The sequence below is a fragment of the Equus przewalskii genome, chromosome 3 (assembly GCF_037783145.1).
Source record: "Equus przewalskii isolate Varuska chromosome 3, EquPr2, whole genome shotgun sequence".
Taxonomy (NCBI): domain Eukaryota; kingdom Metazoa; phylum Chordata; class Mammalia; order Perissodactyla; family Equidae; genus Equus; species Equus przewalskii.
The window spans coordinates 95,855,423-95,865,136 of NC_091833.1; the positions used below are offsets into that span (position 1 = coordinate 95,855,423).

Sequence of the window (9,714 nt, forward strand, 5' to 3'; positions counted from 1 at the left end):
TCATTTGCTGACATTCAGTGATATATGTCTTAAAATAAAGGCCTAGTGTTATGCGTTCTTTGATATTTAGAGAGAGGCAGGAGGACCTGGAAAAGCCTAGCCACAAGTTTCCCTCCTAGGTTTGCTCCCTCAGATAAAGTCCCCTAGCCAAACAACCTTCCTTGTCATGGGGACCAGGCATAGTTCATGCTTATCTCTGAGGAGTGGGCCTCAGTTCCCTGCCCACCCATGGAATTATTCAAACAAGCTAATCGTATCCTCCCTTAGGGAGGTCCCCTACTCTTGATACTACAAAGTCAGCCTTTGGTTGTTCACTTTGTTCCTGGGTGCAAGCCCAATGGGGCCTTTTGTGGCATGTAGTGTCCTCCTTCCATGGGCTGTGAGTATACATGACAAGTAAACTGCTCTCAGTCTCATCTGTCCAGTATCAATGTCACGTGTTGAGCTATTCCCATAACCACAGGACAGGAATCCTTCTCTCACCAATTGGGTGAATAAGAGATCAACATTTCCATAGGCACTTGGTGGCAACAGGAAGCATCTAGGAATGGCTGAAAGCAACCAGTCAACATGTACCTATTTCTCTACAAACACAGAAATATAAAACAAATTCTGTCGTTGCAAAGGAGTTTTCAGTCTATTTAGGAAAATGTGAAATATAATTAGATAAACAGGGAAGCTAACAAGTTATCACTCTGCAAAATTCCAAATATATGACCATATGTTGTAGCAACTAGAAAGCTAGATTTCAATTATTTTACAAAAATAATTATATAGAAAATTATAGAACCTTCTTTGAAATTATTGGAAGCTATCTTTTAGAAGCAATTCTCTCCTGAAACTGAGTGGCTTAGTTAAACAACATCAATAAGAAAAAGGAGACTGCAATAAGAAGTATCTGCATTAGCAAGGAAAACAGAAAATGCAAATAATGATCAATTGGCCACATATTATATGTTATTATTAGCTCCAAGCTGTGCTATACATAAGGAATTAAAATATGTAAGAGTAAATTCGTCTGTGTTAAAACTTAATTATTTTTATTTCTTATTGAGCAATAAGCTAAAAAAAAATCATTATAATCCTGAAAGACTCCTTTAGCCAATGAGCAAATAGAAGCTTCAGTTTCAAGAACCACTAACTTTCATCCTAAACTTGTCCCCATTTTCCTGTGGGCTATGATAGTCTTCTTCTACTTAGAGTACTTTAAAGCAGAGTTCTGTACTTGGACTAATATGAAATGTTTATTTTAGGTTACATTAGATGTCTATGTTGTCACCTCTGTACTTCTAGACACTAAGATCTTTTTGAATGGGCGTTTGTTTAAAGGTCCATGTCATCCGATCAAGGGTCCTTGCCATGTAAAGCCATTCAGTCTCCCTATGACAATTATAAACGATACTCTAAAACGTATTCTCTTAATTCATGAAGTTTCCTCGACTTTGGACATTGTCTGTATCAACTCTGATTATCAATGCCCTATCTATGTTTTTGATTAGGGGCGTGTTTACCATCACTTGAAAAACCTTTCCTAATCATACCAACCAGATATAGTTTCTGCCTTCTCTGAAATTCTACGGGCTTTACTGTTTTCTCTATCCTCATGGAAGTTACATTTTATATCTTTTAATCTCATATTTATTTGGGTGGATAGTCTCTAACTTAACACAATTGTAAATTTCTTGAATTCAGAGACTATACTGTGCATCATTTTATAACATATTTCCATATTTGTTCATTAATTCATTAACCCAATCAACAAACATTTACTCAATTTCTAGATTTTGGCTTGGTGTTTGGAATATAGTGGTAAAAAATAAGGACAGGATCTCTTTTATTATGGAGCATTCTGTTTAGTAGTGACCAAAAATATAAAATAAAATAAAATAGTATACAAATATGTATTTAACTACAATTGTGATAAGTGCCAGAAAAATTCTCTCCTCTCCCTCTTTCCACCCCGTCCATATGTATCAATTTATTTATATGAATTAATAAACAGAATAATGCATGAAGGATGAATTAATTAGCAAATGAAAAGCTAATAATGGATTAAATGTGTCACATAAAATTCCAAAGTAGTTATCCTGTTTTTATATTAGTGCCATAAAAAAATTACCACAGCTTAAAATAACACAATTTATCTCATAGTTTTGTGGGTCAGAAATGCAGTGGGCTCTGTTGGGTTATCTGCTCTGGGTATCACAAGGCCAAAGTCAACATACCGTTCTTTTCTGGAAGCTCTAGGGAAGAATCTGTTTCCTTGCTCATCCAGGTTGTGGGCTGCATTCAATGGCATACCATTGTTGTGGGCTGAGCTTACTGGTTCCATGTTGGAAGTCATTCTCAACGTCAAGAGGTCTCCTTCATTCCTTGGCTTGTTGCCCTTTTCTTTCATCTTCAAAGCCAGGATCAAGTAGTTCTCAGGCTTCCAATCTCTCTGAACTCCCTTTCTGCTTCATCTCTCTTGCTGCTGCCCTCTTCTGCCACGTTTCTCAAACTCACTCCTTTGCCTTCCTCTTTCCTGCTTTTAATGACTCATCTGATTACCTGGGCTCATCTGGATAATCCAGGATAATATGACTATTTTAAGGTCAGCCCTTTAGCAACCTTTATCTACCTGCAAATGCCTTCACAATCCTAACTCTATTAGTGTTTTCTTCAATAATCTAGGGAAGAGGACACCTTTAGAATTCTGTTGACTATACTGGGCTCTTTTAGTTTTACCAAAACCTGTGGTTAATGAGAATAGTGGAATAGACTATTATATTACATATCCAAATCATAAATTCAAAAAAGTAATGCAGGCAACTGAATTTTTTTACAAAATTCACATTTTATCTGAGCATTTTTCATATCTCCTAAAAGAATTCTATTTTGAGTTAATGCAAAAATAATATGAAGTCTTGATTATGGCTTATTAAAGACCAGGTCCTCTGTTGGTGCTGGAAGATTTTAATCATTGCAATAAATATATTATTACTCTTCTGCTGCAAGAACTGGGTCAGATATTACAGAAGCAACAGCATTTCCTTTAATTTGACTATTATAGTGGTATTAATTAGCTTAAAATTTTACACTGAAAAAACCAGAAATTACAAATGAACACATGCATATTTCTGGCTTTCTCCCACCTCCTCTTCCTACATTTTCAGTAATCTGCTGTCACACAGGTAAGTTTTTCTTGCCTGGTTTCCATGGCACATGTTCAAACTCAGCAATGCAGTTCATTTCCAAGAGTATGGTTTCCAAGGTAACCAGATGGGAAACAAAACTGAAAGTCTTCCCCAACATCATCAACATGTTCAATTTCTCTAGGAGATGAACATCTTAGTTCTATAATTTTGGCAAGAGTTTTAAAGAAAAGACACAGATGAAGATAGAACCTTTACCGATGTACTTTAAGTTGTTTAAGATAAAGGCTTAATTTAAAAGTTAGTTGTTTAACATCTCCAAATATCCATGAGGCTGATGAAATAAAAGTATTCATGTTAATCGTGTTAGTCTTGATTCTGTTTTTATTTGATGCAATGAAATTTTGAAGGACATGAATAAAAACAAACACGTATTCAGGCTTCCATTTATAAACTGAGGATAGAAATACAGTTAATAATCATCATACAATGAGAAAATTCTGTATATAATTTAAATAAATTTCAGATAAATACTTTGAAATGTATAAAATATAGTTTACATGTAACACATATAATCCCCAAATTAGCTAGTCATTGGGACTGGTTAATAAATCTCTAATGTTTTCTGAGCTAGGTTCAGTATTAATAGAATATGAATAGAGAAGACATATACAGATTTCATAACTTCCTTTAAAGGATTTTATTTACCATCTACTTTCTGTCTTTCTTACTTAGAAAATGCCAGAATGCAGAAATATCTTGATTCATATTTTACCACATTGACAAATGTAGTAATATCAAGGAAAACTGTGTCATGGATGATTTTGTGGGTAGAGATACTCTGGGCCCCATGTCTGTACTAGACTGTTATGTGAGAGAAAAATTACTTCTATTAGCTTTAGCCCTTGTACTTTGGGGTACCTTTTGCTGTAGCATAACAGTTTGTATCTTAAGTAATAAAGAGACTGATGGCTGAAAATGAAATGTTTCCCGGAAATAGTAAAAGTAAATTTTCTGGAAAGCTGATGATTTCTTATGTCATGCCAGAGACATAAGGAAATTATTTACTGTATTTTAGGAAATGAACCTCTGAACCTATAGTTCTTGAGAAAATGGTTGGAAAAAATCAGATGTTAGTTTAGGTTGTGTTTGCTACTTGTAGCAACACTATGCACAAGAGAGGAAAACAGGCAATATTAGACAAAATGCAAGCCTGAAGACAGATTGTTCTGCAATGGTACACTCTTGCTCATAGAGGCTCCCAATTTAAATTGCTTGAAGTATTAGTGATTTGTAAGCCCTCAGGCTAAGAAAAACAGTTTTTTACCACATGTCAAAGTAAATAAGTCCCTTACACTTCTCAAGCATCTCCCATTAAGAGGTCTAAACAGGTCTTGCAGACTCTGCCACCCAGGAGCTGACCGTGCTGCCCAGCCACGGTCAACCTCACCATGTTTCACATCACCAACAAGGAGCCCTTGGGCTGCATCTTCTTCAAGCTGTTTGCAGAAAAGTTCCAAAGACAGCAGAAAACTTTCGTACTCTGAGCAGTGAGGAGAAAGGATTTGGTTATAAAGTTTCCTGCCTTAACAGAATTATTCCAGGATTTATATGCCAGAGTGGTGACTTCACACGCCATAATGGCACTGGCGACAAGTCCATCTGTGGGGAGAAATTTGATGATGAGAATTTCATCCTGAAGCATACGTGTCCTGGCATCATGTCCATGACAAATATTGGACCCAACACAAATGGTTCCCAGTTTTTCACCTGCACTGCCAACACTGAGTGGTTGGATGGCAAGCCTGTGGTCTTTGGCAAAGTGAAAGAGGGCATGAATATCGTGGAAACATGGAGCCTTTGGGTCCAGGATTCGCAAGACCAGCAAAAAGATCACCACTGCTGACTGAGGACAAATCTAATAAATTTGACTTGTGTTTTATCTTCACCACCAGACCATTCATTCTGTAGCTCAGGAGAGCACCCCTTCACCCTCATTTGCTTGAAATTTCCTATAATCTTGAGGCTCTTGCTGCAGTTAGTTGGGTTCCGTATTTTCCTTATCCCTTTCCAAGCCTAGCTGGATTGCTGAGTTAAGTTTATGGTTATGAAATAAAAACCAAACAGCAACAGAAAGAAGTCTGTATAGGCAAAGAAAACTAGCCCAGTGGTAAAAATACTATCAGATGCTTAGAACCAAGAACAATTGAGTCTCTCTTTCTAATTACACCTTCAATTAATCAGAAGTCTGCCAATTACACCTTCAAATTATTCATTATATGACTACTTTTCATCGATTTCATGGATTTTGGCAGCAGATTACATTAAGTCAGAAATAGAGTTAATGAACAAAGAAAATAGTTGTCAGAAAGTGTGTAAACAAATCGGAGGGAAAAAAGTATGAAATAATCTTCATATACAGCAGATGCAAAAAGATAGGAAAAAAGATAACATACCTTGAATTACTAACTGCTATATTAAACTATCATCATTTAGTGATACAAATGATTATCCAGATTAACTAATAAAAAAGTGTAAAACTGAGATAATAGAAGATAAAACAGAAAAATTAAATAATTATTAACCCAAAAGGAGAGAGTAAGCGTTATAAAACAGGTGGGTTAAATTGCAAATAGAAAAAAAGAAAATGGTCATTAAAATTGCAGACATGTTTGTATTTTACAATAAATGTAGAAGACTAAGGTTGGCAGATTTGAAAAATATTACAACTCAAATATATTCAATTACATGAGATACATTGTAACAAAGAAACAGCAAAATAAAAAATAAATAATTATTAATAATAAATAATAAATAAGCCAACCCTGACCAAATTAAAGCTGAGTAGCTATATTAACAAAGACAGATTGCCTTTATGACAGGAAACATTCTGAGAATCAAAAAGTGACATTTCTTAATGCAGGAGGAAGAAATATTCCTCTACCTTTCTAGGTCCTTCTGCTGGTCTAAGAATTAAACTGCCATGAGACAGAATAACAGGAGAAAATCAACCATTTCATAACATGTATACATGGGAGAAACCCAGGAAAACTGAGTAACTCACCAAAATGGCTGAAGCCACCACCTTAAATGCCATCTTCAGCTAAGGACAAAGGAGCATATTGGGGTACTCATTTGAGACTTCAAAGGGGAAGAAGGCAATTCACATGGAGATGGAAAAGAAAATGTTTGGTAAACAAATGTTTGCTATGCCTTGCAAAGACAATGAGACATGGAGAGGAGTTTGAGAAAATGGACCTCGCTAGGTTCTTCCCTTTCTACCACACCTAGTCCATATTATACTATAGTTATCTATGGTGTTAGCTGCTTCCAGGGACAGGCTTTCTAGCTTAAATTGATTTAGGCAGTTAGGGAAAGGTCAAAGTTTCTTGCTGAGTCCTTTATTCCTAACAATAAGCAAGCCAGGGGCCAGCCCAGTGGCATAAGGGTTAAGTTCGCCGAGTCTGCTTTGGCAGCCCATGGTTTGCAGGTTCGGATCCCGGGCACAGACCTACCACCACTCATCAAGCCATGCTGTGGCGGCATCCCACATAAAGTAGAGGAAGGTTGGCACGGGTGTTAGCTCAGCAACAATCTTCCTCAAGCAAAAAAAGGAAGATTGGCAAGAGACATTAGCTCAGGGCTGGTATTCCTCACACACACAAAAAATAATCACATCAAAGGGATACATTTTGAAGTGGAAAATTCTGCTCCCCTACAATAACAATGTGTGTATATATATCCTTGTGAGGGAGATACATATATATCAATACCCTAAATATGTACACAATTTATAATATACCTTTAAAGTATAAAGTAAAAGTTAGCCAAAGAACTCAGAGCAGAAATAAACAAATTCTCACCAACATTAAGAAATTTTTAGCATATCTTTCTAAATATAGGAAGAACCATCTCTATACAAGAGAATACAAATTTTTTTTTCAAATACACATGGAGTACTTACCAAATACACACAATGTACATACGATACATACAAAATGCATACAACACCAAATACATACAAATGGCTGAATTCTGGTATATAAAACAGAATTTGATAGTTATCAAAGGAAAGACATCATTTAGAGGGCATTCATAGCTAGAGAGAAACAGAGCAATTGATAGCAACAAAAGTAAATAAATGACAATAAAAATATTAGCCACAAAAATAATAACTTCCTCCACTTGCAAATTAGCAACATACTTCTTAGTAAAGCAGGGGCCAATACATATTGCATTGAAAATAGTAAAATTATATCTAAAATAGCAATGAAAATATTTTGAACTAAATAATATTGAAAGTACCACATATTAAAATTTGTGGGATGCAGCTACGCCACAATAAAGGGAGAACTTTAGAGTTTTAAATGAATAGGTTAGAAGAGAAGAGCTGGAAATCAATGATCTGAGTTTTCACTTGAAGAAACTAGAAAAATAAGAGAAAAACAAACTCAATAAAGTGCAAGGAAGGAAATAAGAAAACTAAAATCAATGGATAGAAATTAAACATGCAATAGATGAATTCACTTAATGGAAATAGATTGTTCAATAGAGAAAATTATCAAACTAAATGTTAGTTCTCTAAAAAGATTAATACAATTATAAAACCCTAACAAGAGTAATCAAGGAAAAATATGTCACATATAATATCATATAATATCAGTAATAAAAAAAGCAGGGCATCAAGATTTCAGGTAATGTGAAGAAGTATAAATAATATTCACAGAAAAACCAAATGTTGCACAGGAGTTTGTTATCAATACTTAAGATATAACAGAGGGCTCAATGAAAAATTTGTGAGGGAATGGAGAAATGAAGGGCTAATCAATACAAGTGTAGAGATGAGAGGAATTATTTACGATCAGAGAAACCTCCATTTAGGAAAATAATGGATACATCATAGGACGCTAAGTGCTCTTATAGAAAAGGAATATAATGCTCTGGGGGGAGTTACAGAAAATGTATCTAAGGCCAGCTTAAATGTCGCTTATGCCATAAGGAAACCTCTCTCCCTTCTAAGTTCCTGTCATATTAATTTGAATATCTCGTGGTCCTCTCAGTCATTCATTTACACATTTTTTTCCCTAAACTCCATATGCATGTTCCTTGTTTCTCTTTTATTTGCTGTTTCACCCCCAGCATCTACCACAAAATAAAATATTCATAAATATTTATTATTGAATGACTACATACTCTAAACTCTGTAGAGAGCAAGATAATGATTAATCTTTATTTCAATACTGTCACTAGTTTGGTGATCAGCAAAATGAATACAGGCAATACATATTTGTCAAGCAAATAAATGAATAAATTAATGACTCAGAACAATCATTTCTCTATATGGGAAGTGAGTCACATTTCCAAAGAGTGATTTCTTCAAATAGAAAAATACAAAGAATCAGATTTTTAAATATTAAAAAAATACATGTTAATTTACTTTTCAGTTCTTTGAGAGATTACACAACTCATTCGAAGACTTCACGGAAGCATGCAGTGTGAGCCCCATTCCAGTTTGAAATTGAGCTCTGTGAACTTATAGATGTGAAACCACTACGTGATTGCTGATATATCAGAATTTGAATCCAATTACTTCATGGACAGTAATTATCAATTATTTTGTTTTCTAAAATGGCAGACGATATATATTCACAAGTAACTTATAACACATTTTGAAACATATTCATAAAACATATTTCAACTTTAAAAAGTAGAAGCATGAGTGATGAAGAACATGCCTTATTTCTGTTTTCAATTTCCCTTTTATAGTCAGGAAATGCATATGCACTTACAGTTGCTTTCGTGCCTTATGCATGTTCTTTGACTTTAAAATTAATGCATATTTATTATAGAGAATACAGAAATGCAGAAGTAAATGATTATAAAAAATAAAATATACGCATTGCTTTTTTTGATTTGGCCATATTTGGCTAGCATTTCCTCATTATTGTAAATATTCTTCAAGAATGTATTTTTTTCTCATTAAAAATAGCCACCGTGGTCATGCCTGTAATTCTGTGTTTATGTGCTTCCATAGTGATTTTATGAAAATTAATTCAAGAAAGTGGAATTACAGATTTCAAGAACGGGAATAAATAGTTTGATATATTTCCTATGCACAACAAAGCATTTTTACAGATTAAATTACTATTAATAGTCATATGGGCTTAACTCTGAAGGATAAAGGAAATTTGTAATATATTGAACTTGTGCTTATTTGTGAATTTTTTGGCAGTTGATATGCATGATTTATTCATATTGTGTCACATATTTAACTATCAGGAAGGAATGCTTCTATTTACATTCTTCTGAAGGGGTTATAGGAAAGACCTTATGTTAGTTTGAGTCCTCTGAGAAGTAACTTCCAGAACAGGATTAGATGGGTTAGAGATTTAGTGGAGAAATATCTGCGAGGCAGCAAAAGAGGAGGGAGAGGCAGAGAAGGGAGGAAAAGCTGTCAGGTAGAAATGCAGGCTGACTCCTGGGAAAGAGAGAGAAATCTAGGGTGGGGGAGGCTGGCCTTTCATGTTTTTCCTTGTTCTCGGGTATTACTGAATCGAGTTATTTGTGCTGGATTGGGATC

The 9,714-nt window shown here is 34.8% G+C and overlaps 1 pseudogene; it reads left to right on the plus strand.

Annotated features, from left to right (window-relative positions):
* Positions 1-4,521: 4,521 nt before the first annotated feature.
* Positions 4,522-5,056, plus strand: LOC103557801 (peptidyl-prolyl cis-trans isomerase A pseudogene; annotated as a pseudogene).
* Positions 5,057-9,714: the final 4,658 nt, after the last annotated feature.